Source organism: Hyperoodon ampullatus, assembly GCF_949752795.1.
Source record: "Hyperoodon ampullatus genome assembly, chromosome: 5".
NCBI lineage: Eukaryota > Metazoa > Chordata > Mammalia > Artiodactyla > Ziphiidae > Hyperoodon > Hyperoodon ampullatus.
In genome coordinates this window covers 111,510,928-111,525,432 of record NC_136918.1, presented here as the reverse complement: position 1 = coordinate 111,525,432, position 14,505 = coordinate 111,510,928, and positions in this window count along the sequence as shown.

Sequence of the window (14,505 nt, the reverse complement as noted above, 5' to 3'; positions counted from 1 at the left end):
TAATTGATATCTAGTCTCATAACATTGTGGTCGGAAAAGATACTTGATACAATTTCAATTTTCTTAAATTTACCAAGGCTTGATTTGTGACCCAAGATACGATGTATCCTGGTGAATGTTCCAAGAGCACTTGATAAAAATGTGTATTCTGTTGTTTTTGGATGGAATGTCCTATAAATATCAATTAAGTCCATCTTGTTTAATGTATCATTTAAAGCTTGTGTTTCCTTATTTATTTTCATTTTGGATGATCTGTCCATTGGTGAAAGTGGGGCATTAAAGTCCCCTACTATGAATGTGTGACTGTTGATTTCCCCTTTTATGGCTGTTAGTATTTGCCTTATGTATTGAGGTGCTCCTATGTTGGGTGCATAAATATTTACAATTGTTATATCTTCTTCTTTGACCAATCCCTTGATCATTATGTGGTGTCCTTCTTTGTCTCTTCTAATAGTCTTTATTTTAAAGTCTATTTTTTCTGATATGAGAATTTCTACTCCAGCTTTCTTTTGGTTTCCATTTGCATGGAATATCTTTTTCCATCCCCTCAGTTTCAGTCTGTATGTGTCTCTAGGTCTGAAGTGGGTCTCTTGTAGACAGCATATATATGGGTCTTGTTTTTGTATACATTCAGCCAGTCTGTGTTTTTTGGTGGGAGCTTTTAATCCATTTACATTTAAGGTAATTTTCGATATGTATGTTCCTATTCCCATTTTCTTAATTGTTTTGGGTTTGTTATTGTAGGTCTTTTCCTTCTCTTGTGTTTCTTGCCTAGAGAAGTTCCTTTAGAATTTGTTTAAAGCTGGTTTGTTGGTGCTGAACTCTCTCAGCTTTTGCTTGTCTGTAAAGGTTTTCATTTATCCATCAATTCTGAATGAGATCCTTGCTGGGTAGAGTAATCTTGGTTGTAGGTTTTTCTCCTTCATCACTTTAAATATGTCCTGCTAGTCCCTTCTGGCTTGCAGAGTTTCTGCTGAAAGATCAGCTGTTAACCTTATGGGGATTCCCTTGTGTGTTATTTGTTGTTTTTCCCTTGCTGCTTTTAATATGTTTTCTTTGTATTTAATTTTTGACAGTTTGATTAATATGTGTCTTGTCGTGTTTCTCCTTGGATTTATCCTGTATGGGACTCTCTGTGCTTCCTGGACTTGACTGACTATTTCCTTTCCCATATTAGGGAAGTTTTTAATGATAATCTCCTCAAATATTTTCTCAGTCCCTTTATTTTTCTCTTCTTCTTTTGGAACCCCTATAATTCGAATGTTGGTGAGTTTAATGTTGTCCAAGAGGTCTCTGAGACTGTCCTCCGTTCTTTTCATTCTTTTTTCTTTATTCTGCTCTGCAGTCGTTATTTCCACTATTTTATCTTCCAGGTCACTTATCTGTTCTTCTGTCTCAGTTATTCTGCTATTGATCACATCTAGAGTATTTTTAATTTCATTTATTGTGTTGTTCATCATTGCTTGTTTCATCTTTAGTTCTTCTAGGTCCTTGTTAAATGTTTCTTGCATTTTCTCTATTCTATTTCCAAGATTTTGGATCATCTTTACTATCATTATTCTGAATTATTTTTCAGGTAGACTGCCTATTTCCTCTTCATTTGTTAGGTCTGGTGGGTTTTTCTCTTGCTCCTTCATCTGCTGTGTGTTTTTCTGTTTTCTCATTTTGCTTATCTTACTGTGCTTGGGGTCTCCTTTTTGCCGGCTGCAGGTTTGTAGTTCCCATTGTTTATGGTGTCTGTCCCCAGTGGCTAAAGTTGGTTCAGTGTGTTTTTTAGGCTTCCTGCTGGAGGGGACTAGTGCCTGTGTTCTGGTGGATGAGGCTGCATCTTGTCTTTCTGGTGGGCAAGTCCATGTCTTGTGCTGTGTTTTGGGGTGTATGTGGACTTATTATGATTTTTCGGCAGCCTGTCTGCTAATAAGTGGGGTTGTGTTCCTGTCTTGCTAGTTGTTTGGCATAGGGTGTCCAGCACTGTAGCTTGCTGGTCACTGAGTGAAGCTGGGTGCTGGTGTTGAGATGGAGATCTCTGGGAGATTTTCACCATTTGATATTATGTGGAGCTGGGAGGTCTCTTGTGGACCAGTGTCCTGAAGTTGGCTCTCCCACCTCAGAGGCACAGGACTGACTTCTGGCTGCAGCACCAAAAGCTTTTCATCCACATGGTTCAGAATAAAAGGGAGAAAAAGTTGAAAGAAAGGAAGAAAGAAAGAAAGAAAGAAAGGGAGAAAGAAAGAAGGAAAGAAGGAAAGAAAGAGGATAAAATAAAATAAAGTAAGATAAAATAAAGTTATTAAACAAAAAATAATTATTATGAAAAAAAATTTTTTTAAGAAAAAAAAATGGACGGATAGAACCCTAGGACAAATGGTGAAAGCAAAGCTATACAGACAAAATCTCACATAGAAGCATACGCATACACACTCACAAAAAGAGGAAAAGGGAAAAAATAATACCTCTTGCTCTCAAAGTCCACCTTCTCAATTTGGGATGATTCTTTGTCTATTCAGGTATTCCACGCATGCAGGGTACATCAAGTTGATTGTGAAGCTTTAATCCATTGCTTCTGAGGCTGCTGGGAGAGATTTCCCTGTCTCTTCTTTGTTCGCACAGCTCCCGGGTCTCAACTTTGGATTTGGCCCCGCCTCTGCGTGTAGGTCGCCGGAGGGTGTCTGTTCTTCGCTCAGAGAGGACGGGGTTAAAGGAGCAGCTGCTTCGGGTGCTCTGGCTCATTCAGGCCAGGGGGAGGGAGGGTTGCGGATGCGGGGCAAGCCTGCGGCAGCAGAGGCCAGCATGACGTTGCACCAGCTTGAGGTGTGCCGTGTGTTCTCCCGGGGAAGTTGTCCCTGGATCTCGGGACCCTGGCGGTGGTGGGCTGCATAGACTCCCCAGAAGGGAGGTGTGGATAGTGACCTGTGCTTTCACACAGGCTTCTTGGTGGCAGCAGCAGCAGCTTTAGCGTCTCATGCCCATCTCTGGGGTCTGCGCTGTTAGCCACGGCTTGCGCCTGTCTCTGGAGCTCCTTTAAGCAGCGCTCTTAATCCCCTTTCCTCGTGCACCAGGAAACAAATAGGGAAGAAAATGTCTCTTGCCTCTTCGGCAGGTCCAGACTTTTCCGCGGACTCCCTCCCGGCCAGCCGTGGTGCAGTAACCCCTTCAGGCTGTGTTCATGCCGCCAACCCCTGTCCTCTCCCTGCACTCCAACCCAAGCCCGAGCCTCAGCTCCCAGCCCTGCCCGCCCTGGCGGGTGAGCAGACAAGCCTCTCGGGCTGGTGAGTGCTGGTCGGCACCGATCCTCTGTGCAGGTATCTCTCCGCTTTGCCCTCCGCACCCCTGTTGCTGCGCTCTCCTCCGTGGCTCCAAAGCTTCCCCCCTCCGCCACCCGCAGTCCCTGCCCGCAAAGGGGCTTCTAGTGTGTGGAAACCTTTCCTCCTTCACAGCTCCCTCCCACTGGTGCCGGTCCCGTCCCTATTCTTTTGTCTCTGTTTACTCTTTTTTCTTTTGCCCTACCCAGGTACGTGGGGAGTTTCTTGCCTTTTGGGAGGTCTGAGGTCTTCTGCCAGCATTCAGTAGGTGTTCTGTAGGAGTTGTTCCACGTGTAGATGTATTTCTGGTGTATCTGTGGGGAGGGAGGTGATCTCCACGTCTTACTCTTCAGCCATCTTCCCCCTCTCCTCCGAGTCTCTTTTTTAAGTGCACTAATCCTATTCGCAGAAACAGTTTGAATATAAAGTTACCTCTTCTCTATCTGAAACTTCCACTAAATTTCAGTAAATATGTATACATATATATGTGTATATACACATATATATGCCTTTTAAGGCATAAACCCACTGGGACAAAGGAAATTGGAGAGGAGGCAATTATAGCAGACCCAGAAGTAAAAGTTTTGGAGGCTGGAAACCAGCACTATGACTGGTAACAGGTAAAGCAGAACCAAGAAAACTGAATCCTCCTCAGTGGGAGGGCTGACCATCAATTCGATTTAATTAAAGAATTACTAAAAGGCTCAGGAGTTGACTAGCTCTAGGGACCTGTAGAAGTGGAGGTGAAGATGGTTGAAGTAGAATCACTGAATTTCTGTTTAAAAACCATTAGAATATCTAGATTCCCTCCAGATTGTTTCATGCTCTTCCTTTGTTCCTCCATGGCCCTTATATTTCCTTTTATATTTCCAAATAATGTACTTTATATTCTCTTTTCTGACTTCTCCCTTTAGATCGTACCTTTTTACTTCCCTACATATTTTTCTATCCCTGGTAGTTTTACTGTCATTTTGGATGATTGATATATCATGTTTACATTATTTTGACTATGTAAATGATATTTATTGCTAAGCCATATAGGATACTTATTTTTCCTGAAAACATTTTTGTTTTTCATGGCATTAATAAAGGCCTTTCCTTTTAAAATTTGATTGTTTTTATATGCCTATATCCAGAAAAATAAAATGATGTTCAGTAAAATACAGGATGTTCAGTAAAATAAGAACATCCACATTCACAGGATTAAGGCTTTGAGGAAAAACTGAATTTGACGATAGAGCAAGAGAGTTCAGAATTGGAATTACCAGGCAAGTCATATTGATTAAGGAAGCTGGATGTCACTTCAGTTCAATTAATCTAATATACTGTATTCTCAGCTCTGTGTTAGGACCTTAGAACACAAACATACTCATTTTCAATATGGTCCATGCCTCACCTGTCACATTCTAGTGTTGTCAGAGGGACAAATAATAAAAAAATTATATCACAATGTATTTGAAGAAGGGTAGAGTGGTAGGGTGATGGTAAATCAGGAAAAACTTCTCAATGTCATCAGGCTTGATGATCCTTATGGGACAGGTAGGAATTAATTAGATGGAGATAAAGGAGAGTGAAGTTTCAGACAAAGAGTAAATATTTATAGAATTGCTAGGTATATATTTTAGAGGAAATATTTTTCAGTGCTATTGCAGGTAAATCCAGAGGGAGTTAGACTAGTGTGGAGTTAATGCAGTAGTCTAGGAGAAAATGTTGAGGGATTAAACTAATACACTGCCCAGAAAGCAAGGAACTGACTTGAGAGCTAGTATAACATTTGAATTAATAGGATAGTGTTACTACTTGGACATTGAGGGATGCAGTAGACTCTTGGGTAGCATAGATGCTTTTGTTTGGGGTTACTAGATGGACAACCAAGCCATTCACTGAGATATCCACACAGGAAGAAGATACATTTGCGTGGAAGCCGATGACTTTTAGATCTAATGAGTGTATATTATTTGTGGAAGATATGTCTGAAGAGAATGATGAGGTAAGAAAGCATTTTGAGTTGTAAATGATGTTTTAATTTCTTCTCTTGGAATTAGTTGGTCTTCCCCTACCCCAGGCAGTTAGGGTATTCCATCTGCACTGCCACAGGAGAAGAGATGATCAATATAAAGCAGATCAAAAGAATTAATTCTTGGGCTTGATTTCCATAACCCTAGGCCTTACCATAGAGAGAAGATTTTAAAAAAGAAAAGCTCATCATGATAAAAGATTAAAATATTTATTTTCTGCAAATCTCCTCTCCTCTCTAGACTAAAGATGAATTTTATGGGCTCCAGAAAGGGACCTCCTTTAATCAACTCCAGAGTCTGGAGATTTGGCAAATTACAGTGTTCCCTCACAACAAGCAAGGGCAAGAGCAATAGAAATCTTCTTCTTGTATGTCTAGGTAGACTAGCCAGAGAAGGTATCACAGATTTTCCCACACCTCTGAGTGGTTTGGGATCAAGAGAGTATTTTCCATGCACCCTAGAATGGCTGGTACATGGCTGAAATTGAGCTGAAATTAAGTCAAGGGAGTGGAGGTTGCAGCACTGATTTTTGTGGATTGCTGAGCAATCAAAAAAAAAAAACTAATGTCATTTGCTGAGATGTCTCTGCCCCAAGTAAAAACTAGGGGCAGAGACATCTCAGCAAATGACATTGTAGGTATGTAAACAGATTGTCTTCAAACCCTTCTGTGTCCCCAGAATTTAAAACAAGGCAAGGGAGAAAGCAGATTGTTCCTTTTTTTTTTTTTTTTTTTTTTTTTTCAGTACGCGGGCCTCTCACTGTTGTGGCCTCTCCCGTTGCGGAGCACAGGCTCCGGACGCACAGGCTCAGAGGCCATGGCTCACGGGCCCAGCCGCTCCGTGGCATGTGGGATCTTCCCGGACTGGGGCACGAACCCGTGTCCCCTGCATCGGCAGGCGGACTCTCAACCACTGCGCCACCAGGGAAGACCCAGATTGCTCCTTTAACTGATTGAAATTAAGTTTTTTTTATCAGGTGAAATGAATTCTCAAAATAGAAGTTCAATTATTGAAAAATAATTGAGTTCAATTATTGAAAAATAATTGAGTTCAATATTGAAAAATAAAGAAAATTCATTTATTGGATGTGGTGGCTTTGTAGACTAGAATTCATACCTGCTATATACAGTAGACAATTGGATATGCTCACCCGGGATGCAGTTGATAAAACTCATCTGGAGTTGTTGACTTGGAAGTCATTAATGTATCTGTGGTAGTCGAAAGCCTAGCAAGAATCAGATTACTTTGGTAACGTGGAGCAAGAGATAAAATGTTAATGGCAAAAATGTCTGAAAAACATGAAGATTCAAACAGGTGGAGGAAGATGGTCCCTTAAAGAATACTGAGGAAGCATTTATTGAGGTCTCCTTTTAAAGGAATAGCATAGGCCTGAAGGTCTGATGTTGCTGACCTTGCATTTCAGTTCAAAAGGGCTACCACCTAATGTGTCTAGGTTTCATGAGGAATATTATATATTGCTAAAATAAAATGTCTTTCTTGTCTTTCATTGTTTACATAATTAAGCTAAATGACTCCTGCAGTTCTCTGTTTTATATTAACTTTAACTTCAGGTAGAGAGGGGAATTTGAACGTTGGTACACATGAACATTTCAATGAGTTTTTGTTTTTTAAAAAAACAGGGTTTACCACCCCACCCCCAACCCACTGCCAAAACAAGGAACAAACACACAAAAAATAGCCTTCAAATAATATGCAGCTATGGTTCATCATACACAGCTGCATTAGAGAGGAGCCTAAAAAATTAGAGCTTAGTATCTTGATAATTCTTGTGTCTTTTTAAAGTTTCAATTGTCTTAAAGTAACCCATAGTAATAAATTTCCTCTGGTGTGCATGCTAGTATTCTTGAGTACTTTAGAGATATAGACCCTTATTTAGGATGAAGCTGAAGAGGCTGACAACACTTCATGTGTCAGCCTTGGTAAAAAACTGATGTTCATGTGTTTCTGTCAGTTGTCACGTGGGATGGATTTCAGTTGCCATTGTGAATATAAAAAGCTCACTATCCCATTACTAATTCCCGTGAGTAATTTAGTCCTGTCTTTCTTTTTCTAAAGGTTAAACTCTTATCTTTCTGCTAAAAAGTTAGATAATTAACATTCTCACTTACAAGGCTTCCATAACATCTGTAGATTATGCACCATTAATCAAGTTCCTCTGCAGGCATGATTGACTTTTGCAAAGAAACTTGGGGAATAAATCCTTTCTCTTTAGTAATAACTTTGTTGTTATTATGCTTAAAAAAGTCTCTGAGAAAGTCAATTTAGAGTAACAGTCGCTAGCTACTTAAAATGGGTATTATAAAACTATATAAGAGAAATAAGAGCAAATGAATTATTTTAGAATCTTTGAACTCTGACATTTCTTTGCATTAAAAACTTTAGAATTTATGATTTCCAAAGCATTGCATATTTATAAAATCATTTATATTGACATTTAACTTCTCTATTTTCAAATGATAGAAGCAAAAATTAAGGGTATATACTTTATTAGCATTTTAACTTGAATTTAGAATTCACTTATATGAAAAAGACACATATAAAAAATCAGATTTTTCACATTCTAGAATTTCTGTGCCTGAATTATTTTGTCAAGAACACCTGCACAAGGCAAGTGCTGGACATTTATAGAAAATATGTCCTAGAAATGATTTGTTCATGGAAAAAATCTGTTTTATATCTGTGATGTTTCCTTGACATTTTCCTTCTGCTACAGATTTCTTATAATGCCTCCTTGATCTTTCTGAGGAGATAGATTGTGGAAACTTTTTGGAAGCTGTAGAGATCTATTAAACATAGAAATAAAATCTCTTCTTTTCTGTCATAAAACCTTATTTTCATTTGCTTCCGTTTGTTCCCTTCTCCTTTCTTTTTCCTTCCCCTGAGTGATAGAAAATACCAAAGCACTTAAAAAAAGCAAATATTAACATAAGATTCTTTTTTTTTGGTTGGACAACAAAAAACACACGTGAATAGGGTCAATAAAACTAAATATCAGTGTTCAATGCCAAGTATATTAATAAAATATCTTGGCCTAAATGACTCTTTTTCTAAATTTTGAATATAAGAATGACTTTCACAGAAAAAAAGATTGACAAACTTGCCATAGAGGCATATAGTTTGTTAATCTCCGTAGTAGTCACAGAGATAGTTTTTTAGGCAGAGGATCCAGAGTGTTGGAAGAGAGGAGTCATAATAAAAAGAAAACAGGGTAGTGCCAATAGATTTGGATTAGGTGTTCTGATACATTATAGAGTCTAGATATCTTCTAAAAATCATCAATTAATCAAGATCTCTGTATAAGACTAAGGTCTTGAAAAGGTGATACATAGAATAGTCATCAAGTAACTTGCTTCTATTTATAAAAAAATTTGCTTATGAAAATCATTACATTTAGTGTTCACTTAAAGTTTAATCTCTAACCATTTAAAAATCTTCATAAATTAGTTTGCATTAACCTCTATTTCTTCTTCTCTTTCTGGTGACTTTCTATTCATCCTTAAAGAGGCAAAGAAAATGTCTTCTCTGTGAAGGTCTTGGAACGCCTTTATTCAGAAACAATCCTTTTCCTTGCTATGAACCTATGTAATTTGGAGCATAGCTTAAACACTTTGCATCTTACTTTTTTTGTTTATGTGTTTTGTTTCTCTATGTTAAGGCAAGGGCTATATTTCAGCCATCATATTCCCTGAACTGAGCTCAGTGCCTGACATCCTGACATGAGCAGTCATACTTTAAAAACATATGTAAAAGTGTAGAAATTTATATTCTTAGCATTAGAAAAAAGAAGAGGCACAGTTAATATCTTGAGATTAGGAAATGCTAAACATAATGATGTCAGAACAAGTATTGAGGCTATCAAGTACCAATTTGTACCCAGATCTAATGACTGAGCACCTTTAAAGGTGCGTTGTGTCAAGAGTTCAGCAGATATAGACACAAGTAATTCTACTTACATGTTGTTCTCATAACTTTGAATTTTAAATGTATATGTTCCTTTTATTCTTAAGTAAATTGAGAGCAAAGTTGACCAAAGAGATGAAATTGTACTTCTATGGAGATTTTTAGTGTAAGCACACACAACTTCTTAGTTCTAGTCTCTCTCTCTCACTATGTACCTATTCTTGTATGGACAAGAATTTTTTCTGGCATATTTTTTCACTACTATATCCCCAATAATTAGAACGATGGCTGACACACTGTTTATTGAGTAGGAACTCAGTAAATATTTGTGGATGGCTACACATTTCTGTATTACCAAGGTAGATCATACATGGAAACAGAAGACATGGTCCTTGTTTAGCAGCTGGTGATACCTAGGTGACTAGATCACTTCTAATACACATTAGTCAGTTTCACTAAACACCGTTTCTGCTAAAATTAGAAATATTTTCATTCTGTTCTCAGTCTACTATTTAATAAAGATAAACTAATCACAAAACCCTGTGAGCAAAGCTGTGTTGGTCTCTATCCCCAAAGTTCAGAGGCCAAATTGATATGAACATTAGCCTATTTCCTCTAATAAATCAGTTTGAACATTGATTGTAATATAATAAAACATATTTTCCAGAAGTCATGATTATAAATATTGTCAACAAATAAGAAATAAAGTGTTTAATGAGGTGCCTGTAGAGCTTCCATGGCGAGAAGAATGCTTACCTTCTTTTCTTTTTTTTTTTTTTTTTTTGCTGTACGCGGGCCTCTCACTGTTGTGGCCTCTCCCGTTGCGGAGCACAGGCTCCGGACGCGCAGGCTCAGTGGCCATGGCTCACGGGTCCAGCCACTCCAAGGCATGTGGGATCTTCCTGGACCAGGGCACGAACCCGTGTCCCCTGCATCGGCAGGCGGACTCTCAACCACTGCACCACCAGGTAAGCCCAATAATGCTTAGCTTTAAGAGCAATATATAAAATTTATGGACCTCCAATAATCTTAACATTTTAGAGTTGAAAATTTTAGAGTTTTATTTGTTCAAAAACTGTCTCTTCTCCTACATGGAGGGCAAGCGGAGATCAAAGGAAAAAGGCAGACTATTCCAGATTGGTAGGTGGCAGTTTTAATAAGCAGGGGATCCTACAAGACTTGTTTTGGGGGCTGCAAGATAAGATGATTTCTGCACCCACCCACCAGAATCTTAAGAGTTTATGTAAAGCCTTAACTGAGTGTAGTCACATACACAGTCAAGATGGTCTCAACAACATCTTACTCTCTCAAGGCTATGTCCTTGGAATAGCTCCCACTGTGGGGACGGTAGGTAGAGTGTACATTCCAAGGACACGGGACGAGATAAAGAAACTCTTATTGCCTGAGTTCAGCTCATGGGTCAATCAGTGGTCACATCCTCTTGACTACCTCCTCCAAGTTTAGAAAGTCATTATATCTGGGACCTTACATTTTTAAATGAAGGAGTGAGATGTAGAGCCTTTAGGACTAAGCAAGGACATATAGGACAGTTCATCCTTAGAAGAGAATCCATGACTCCTGGCTCCCCATTTAATGCCTGTTTCAGTACACCACTATTGTTCAGTATACCTCATAATTTAATGAAATCCACATCTATTCAAATGTTAAACTAATTTAACCATTATTACAAGGTAGAATGAAATGTCTTAAGTAACAGTTATCCATGCAAATCAGAGCAGGAAGGCAATGTTTTTCTTAATTGATAGAAAAACACATCCTCTGTATAATTCATATGTTATGAAGAGCTCCATCATGTGAAAATTTTGAGAACTTCAGTGTAGATAATCCCAAATTTCATGAGCCCTTGGCGTTATGATAGGCCAAGATTTTCCTTGAGTTGCCCTAATTTCTCTGGCTCTTCAATTGAACTTTTGTTTGTCCATTAAAAAATAATAATAATAATGGTAATCTGTTTCAAAATCTCTGTTTCTAAAAGCTATTTTGTACCACCTTTCACTGACTGGCAGACTAGTTTGGGAGACTGATGTGAACTGTTATCTTTGGATGTTGTAGATAATTCTTTAAAGTACTCAGTGTTTGAAAAATGGTATGTGAATCAATAAATAATTAAAATAATGATGATGATGATGACAGAGGAAATTTGGGGGGGATAGTATTTCAGACTGAATCATTGAATTAGTCTTTCAACATTTCAAGGTATCAACCAGAGAGGCAAACAATGGAACCTATACAAATTAATATCTTGGTCAGGTGGAGAAGTTTTAAAAAATCCTTTAATAGAACTGAAAGTGTAGCTATTGATTTCTTAGGAGATAGGATTGTTAAAGGCTGAATTGCTTCTGTGATTAAATCACAAGCTTCAGCTCTGGCATCAGTGTTCCCTTCAGTCAAAATCACAAAGGATATCTGCAGATCCCTAGAGCTGTTTCTCTGAGTAAACTAGTAAAACATAAATATTTCCCTGAGGGGTTTTGATCCAGTGCTAGATTAGCTGCTTGAAGTTGATCATTTCAGTTTTTCTTAGAGAGATCTATAGAAGCTAGTTACCTACTTGACTTGCCCTTCTGTATCTAAGAATTACAATGGATAACAGTTGAAACCTCTGTATTTACTTAGTGCACTGCAGGGCAAGATGGAAATGCAGGTTCCTAATGTTCAGCCTTTTATGTTTCTACCTTCTGGGTTAGATATTATTGCTTTTGGTGCTTGAAAATATTATATTCTAGAAAGGGAATTTAAGTATTTGAGTTCAGAATTCATCACCATCCACCCTTTAATCTCATGAGTAAAATAAACCACCATTAAAAAAATAATCTTATGAAACAAATTATACTTACACATAATCTAAATCCCCAACGCAGGTTGCAATAATAAAATGATTGAGTGGGATGAGTGGGGTGGAAGAGCAGGTAATATTTTAATTAAATAAGTTTATTGGATGATCTAAACTTGGTTATATACAAACCCAATCATTGCCTTATTTTCTCCAATCATTGCCTTCAACCATCTTTCATTGATTATCCTTTTTCTGACCCATAATAACATCTTGGGAGATCCCAAGGTTTTCCCATCATTTTCTGTTATTAAAAGTACATTCTGGTTTTGTCCAATTTAAAACTTGAATTTCATCATTGTCTCTCCTCCCAATGCTGGCCAAGGAGCATTGCATTTCCAGGACTTCACCCCTTCGCCCTTCAGGCTGAATCTGATTACCCTATTGATAGTGGGGGGAGGAGGTGTTGCAGAAACAGGCAATAATCTTTTAAACTCACTGGTACGTGTCCCTGCTCTGAATATTTATGTACATAACAATGGCCAGATGTGGATGCCCTCCATCTGGCAGGCATCAAATGCTGCTCTTCCAGACACAAGTGTGATTCTTTGGGACCCCTGAGATGTTCCTTTCCATCTCACAATCCCAGAGGTGGGAGATTCACTGGCTCTAATTCCTTTATTCACCTTTCCTTTATTCTCTCCACCTTCAAAAGTTCCAGCCCTTTTCTCAGTCTCTCTGCTCTTTGTGGTCAGCCCTTACTGGTTGGGGACCAGGGAGATGATTCAAACCTGGTTACCTTCTCTAATGTCTACTTGACTCATAGAAATCTGCTACATTCTCACCACCCCAAACCATGAAAATGCAGGCTGCTCCATTGTTCCTGTCTCTTCACATTGTCTTTTCTAGGCAATTCTCTTTTCTGCCAGCTCATGTAGGCCCCAGAAGATTAGTGAGCTCATGGCATCGACTGATTTTCATCCAAGAAGTGTAATGCCAATCTCCTCTCCTGGAAAGTTACTCCTTACTTGGCTGTTGGGTAGGGTGAACATACATTTCATTGTCCAAACCAGGTCACTTTTGAGAATACAAGAGGTTAGAGTCATAAACCAGGACTTTCCTAGGCAATTCCAGAGATGTATTACCCTATTAATGGGAGAGTAGAGAGTATTCTGTCGGTAGGGCTCCCCCTTGTGAGTAAAGTAAGCCAGGGTGCTCGCTCCCTAGGACAAAGTCTCAAGACTAAAGCGACCCTCCTCCCTTTCTCCCACTAGCATTTGGTTTATTTGTGGGGAAGGGATAGGGCAGTGGAAGTTATTGACATGGGTAACAAAGTAGGTTTGGATACAATCAAGCTGTCTGGCCCACAGGTATTTGTGCTTCAGTTTAGAATATTAAGTATTTGATGCCCCTTTGTTCTTAGCTTTCAATGCTTCCTATTAGTTATAGGGCAAGAGGAAAACAAGCTGTTCAACTTCAACTTAAGTATAGAAATTTAATTGTAAAAATCAGATATTTAAGGAATCATGGTTTTCATATAGGATTAAAGTAACTCATATAACTTATTTTCAACTAACTATGTGGTAAAGGGTGTGGTTTTCCAGAAAAAAAACAAAACAAAAACATGCTAACACTCCAAAGACTATTGCCTTCTTAATAATTTTCATTCTACAAATATGTCATCTATGTCCTGTATCACTGATTTCTCCCTCTTTACAGGGCAATTCTCCTCAACCTAGGTGTATGCTATAATATGTTATCTTTCACTTTACCAAAAACTCAGTCTGTTTTAATTCCACCTTCTGTTCTTGAGACTATGTAATTTCTCTGTTCCGTTTCATTTCACAATTTCTCAAAATAAATGTTTATATATGTTTTCAAACTTACTTTTCAATTTTTTTCTCAACTTTCCAAGCTTTCCTCCCTCTTCTATACTCAATTGCTCTTGTCATAGTTACCAGTGGCTAAATCCAGTGTTCACTTCAATTCCTCATCATGGCCTCAGCAGAATTCCGTAATGTTGGCCTTCCTTTCTCAATACAGTCCTCCATTTGTGGTCTGAGACATAAACACTGGTGGTTTTCTTTTTATTTCAACTGTGGCCCATTTCAAACTTCTTTGGGAACTTCCCCTTTTCCAAATCTTCAATATACAGAGTAAGGCAGGGCTCATTCCTGAGCTCTCTGCTTTCCTTTCATATACTGTTTTATTAGGTGATCCAGTCCTGTAACTTAAGATATAATCTATATATAGGTGATTTTCAAATATATGTTTCTAGTCATGATCCCTCCAGACTCGTACAGCCAATGGTCTTCTCAATTTCTCCACTCTTAACCATCTTAAACATTTTATTTAAGACAGAGTTCTTGATCAATTTCCACTTCACTCTATATTCCTCAGATCAAGTAAATGAAATCATAAGTATCCAAGCAAAAATCTTAAGAGTTAACCTTGATTCTTCTCCTCCAAT